The following is a 5000-nucleotide window of genomic DNA, read 5'->3' on the forward strand; positions in this document are numbered from 1 at the left end:
GAATATATTATCCTGATTACTGAAAGTTATTCCAAGTGTCATCATGGGATTAATTCGAGTGGAACAACTTTCTCGAAATGTAGAACTGGAGAAAAATGAATGAAACAACTGCTGCTCATTTTGGAGATAGACTCGCTGATACTAGTTTGTTTAATTTTATTGGGGTGATAAACCAGTCTGTCAACATGTTCTTTTGGATAGCGTTATTATTTTCTTTCTCATGCAATCACATAAGTAGGCAGGTCTTAACAGTGTGTGACGACTTATTCTACCTACACTTTATTATTATTATTATTATTATTATTATTATTATTATTATTATTATTATTATTATTGTAGGTGTTTTTGTTATATTTATTAGTATTAATAAATATTATTTTTATTGGGAATATTATTATTACTACTGTTATTATTATTATTATTATTATTATTATTATTATTATTATTATTATTATTATACAAAAGCCATGGAAAATTACATATAAATATTTTGATAGATAAGCAGATACACACAAACGCAGCTTTCCTCTCACCGGGGTATGACTACACACACACACACACACATACACACACACACACACACACACACACACATATATATATATATATATATATATATATATATATATATATATATATATATATATATATATATATATATATATATATATATTTATATATATACGTTGACATTCATATGTATTTATTAGCCATTATTATTAACCATTGCCTGGTCCTTCAGGTAATACCTTAGGAGCCATATAGGACTTGATTGCTGATCTTGTGTATCTATGTTAAGCTTCCAGGAAAATGTGTCAGACCTGTCTTTTAGCTCTTCATTGAGAGTGAATGAGAATCAAAATCTATATTGCTGATACTTTTTCATCATGTATCAATAAGTGCTTTAAATACATGTTTTTCATAATAAACTAATATAAAGCAATGAAACATACATGGTATCTTGAAACATATTATTTATGTTGATAGTAACTATAAATATGTTATTTTAATTGGATATAATAAGATTTCACATAAACTTTGTAGACACATCATTTCAATAAATTAAGAATTTCTTCTTTCTATAGTATTCAATAAAAAACTTTTCATTTCCTTAAAGGAAAGTTTGTTCGTTGCTGACTTTACTTATTCCATTTTTGGCATCAACAGACATTTTTAATTGTTTTATTATTCTCTCTTATATGCTTGCCATATCCTATTCCTTGTATTTTGTTAATTATTTTCTCCTTTTACTGTCATCTTATACATTTCATTTCAAAGATTTATAGAAATCAAGAGATTTTATTCGTCCTCCATTCAATTCAATTATTACCTTTAATGCTACATCCTTTTGACCTTCATCATTATTACCTTCTAACTATACATTCCCTGTCGCTTATTGGTAGTTTTTCTCTCAGTTGAATATGTTCTAATTATTTATTAGTTTTAGCAGCCTTTCTTAACTATTCCTAGTCTGTGCTACTACGTGTTTGGATTTTATCCATAACACTTCAATCATGATGTTTTCTTAGTACCATTAAAATGTCCATAAATTGAGAACTTAGCGTCTAACCACATCTATAAAGATTGTAAATCATAACCATTTTTAAACGAAACCAGCCACTCTCCTGTCTTCATTTTCTTACAACCGCTGTGCTTCCTTCATAATATCTTTTATCTTCTTTACAAAATTTTATCATATATTCTATAACATCAATCCTCGACAAGATTGACTTAGTCTATATTGATTTATTAGAATAAATTAGAGAAAAAAAAATAATAGTGATCATAGAGATAATATAAAAGCACGCAAAACAAAAGAATATGTTTATAGTGTTTATCAGAGCAAATGAAGCAACCAAAAAAAATTACAGCAAAGAACAATTAATAGTTTTTTAGTTTTATTAGTTATTTTTTTATTCCCACATTGGGGTAGTTAAAAGGCTGTGGAACATCGGGATACCTTAAGTGGCGGAAACTGTATTGAGTCACGGTTTGTTTAATTGTTATCGCTACCACTATCAAATGAAACGACATTAAATTATTATACAATTTAAGAAAAAGTTGATAAAATAATAAAACGCATTGACTTGACCAGGTTACCTAAAATATCAGATTAGATACTCAAAGCAATTATGCAAAAGATAATTTCCCTCCCCAAAGCAAATTTTTAAATGTTTATTACAATTATCATGAACTTCTGTAACAAAATTTATTAAAATTGTCGAAACTTGACGTTTATTCAAAGCCATATGCATAAGTAAAAACAATTCACTACTCTCGCAAATATACTAAACAGATTTTGAGCGAAGCGAAAAATCTATTTTTGTGTGAGATGGCCATGACGTCCTGATGGTAGTTCCTTAAAGTAGCTTCCTAAGGGATATATGTACTACAGTGATATTCCCAGAGAATTTTATCTTTAGGTATCCAGAATTCTATCTCATGGCGCAAATATCCTTAAAATTTCTCCTAAGGATATCGCAATATCAGCAGACACATTCTTGACACGCCTCCATAGCAATCTGCACCCAAAACAGCGTTTTCGCTTCGAGGAGGATGTGGCAAAATAAAAGGGAGCCGTCCAAAGTCTATCCCCGCTCTTGTAATACTATTGGGAATACTACAGCGCCATTCCCACGATGGCGGACATTTCTTGTAGCATTGAGCGTGGTGTTATAGATACAGTACCACGGGAAGGATACTGTGAAGATCTTTTCTTTTAGAAGAGAAGGGTGGGTCCATCGGGATGACATGGCCATCTCACCCAAAAATTTATTTTTAGCTTCGTTCAAAATCCGTTTTTTGGGCTCAATCCATGTCGTCCTGATGGAAGCATACCAGAGCATTAGTGTATCTGTGAATTTTTATCAGTGCCTTAACCTTATAGCAATCTTTTCTATGGTCATTGGGACCAGATGAGACACGGGACATTACCGTTATTCGTCATCATCACTAATCATAACTAATGTTAGTGCTTCCTGCCTCCTACAGGAAAGAATCATTTTAGACAGTAAAAAAGGGATCTTGAGGTTAACATACATGGTATGACCAAACATAAGTACACACTGAATATACAAATAGTCTCATAGTTGTATATTTTGCTAAAATAACATCAGTGTCTCTTATGTCTATTATTTGATGCATACAAATATATGAGGGATACTTACTTTGGTAAGTTGAAGAACTCTGACATGTATACATACAATTGTCTGGTGAAAGTGGACGCACTACATTCTAATAGATATTTATTACTAATAAATGACTAAAAGAGCTATTCAGTAAACAAATGTAGTATGACAATGGGATTATACCTGTAACGAGTACAGAGACTATATTTCCTTCTTGAAGGAAGAAATGATGAGTGCCACTCTCAGACTGAAGAAAAATTATAAAACAATTTATCTTCATAATTCCTGTACTGGTTACTTCTATCTGCACTGTGTACTTCGTCCACCGGCACTAGTGCTATCTGTATAATTCCACACCTGGGATTTTGAACAGAACTAGTGTTATCATGGTAACACTTAATCAAAAGAAGTCACACCTAAGAAGGATGACCTCTTCTCCCTTTAACTGACAGTCCCAGTCAATTAGCTGTTCATCGTAGAATTAGACGGCAGGTTAAATATCCTACCTGGCGTCACCACATATTGTTTCAGATCATGGATTTGTCTAGCATAGTGTATGTAGAATACTCTGGATGATTCTCATCTGTTATTTGTGCGGGGACATGTGAGGTCCCAAACCATTAACTGTTTACCACAGTAATTAGGGGGCAGGTTTTAATACACTACCTGCCGCTACTACGAAGTGTTTCAGTTCATGCACTTGTTTTGCATAGTGTTTGTAAAACACTCTGGATGATTTCCATCCAGTGTATGAACGAAGGCGCTCAAAGTCCATATACTGAAAGAAGTTCAGTGATGAAGCAATCTTTCTCGGATCATGACCTGCGGGAGTACTTTCCTGATCCGCTTTACGAATAAAGTACATGTGCTTCGCCCTTAGTTGTTTTAGGGATAAATTTTATCCAGAAGTTTCTCCTTTAAAGAGCTGTCCTCCCCTGAAGTGTAAAGTTCTACGAAGATAGATATTTAGACACTCTACAGGACATAGAGAGACATTTTCCTTCAGAGGGAATATTCTCCAGGGACCCCACCTCTTAGTGAGTAGCTCGTTTTTAGCGAGAAAGGATAGGGCCACTATTTCACTAACTCTAGCCCCGGAGGCGATAGCGAACAGAAAAATAACCTTTTGGGTTAGATCCTTAAGAGAACAATCTTCATTGTTCACCGATGAGGCATAATGTAAGACCTTATCCGAAGACCAAGAGATGGGCTTTGGTGGTACTGCGGGCTTAAGCCTACCACATGCCTTCAGAATCTTATTAAAGATTTCATTCGCCAGATCCACTTGAAAGGCATATAGGAGAGGTCTAGTCAAGGCTGACTTGCACGTATTTATCGTATTGGCCACCAGACCTTGGCTATGAAGGTGGACAAAGAAGGACAGACAGAAGTTCATTGAAATTTTTTTTGGTCCTTTTGCTTTGACAAACGCAACCCACTTTTTCCAGGAAGACTCATATTGTCTTCTAGTTGACTTGGCCTTGTATTCTTCTAAGAATTCTATATTGCCTTTTGAGATCCCAAACCTTTTTCTAACTGCTAGAGCGAGAAAATCATGAAATGAAGGGTTTGGGTTCTCTGTGATAAAACAAAGGCAGTTAATTTCTGAACCTTCGGAAATATACCTAGGGTCAGAGCTAGGACCAGCCTCATCTAGTCTATCAGCCGCACTAGAGGATCCTCGTATAGGGCTTTATAGCAAGGTAGTTTCTTGAAAACGCTCGTGATGAAGAGGTCGAATTGCAGTTCCGGGACTTGTTCCCATATGGGAAGGAATATGTCTGCGCCCATGGACCATTCCAACTCTATCGGTTTGGATCAAAATAGAGTATCCACCGTCACATCGTGGATCAGTTGTAAATGAACTGCTGG

Source organism: Palaemon carinicauda, chromosome 17 (genome assembly GCF_036898095.1).
Source record: "Palaemon carinicauda isolate YSFRI2023 chromosome 17, ASM3689809v2, whole genome shotgun sequence".
Classification (NCBI taxonomy): domain Eukaryota; kingdom Metazoa; phylum Arthropoda; class Malacostraca; order Decapoda; family Palaemonidae; genus Palaemon; species Palaemon carinicauda.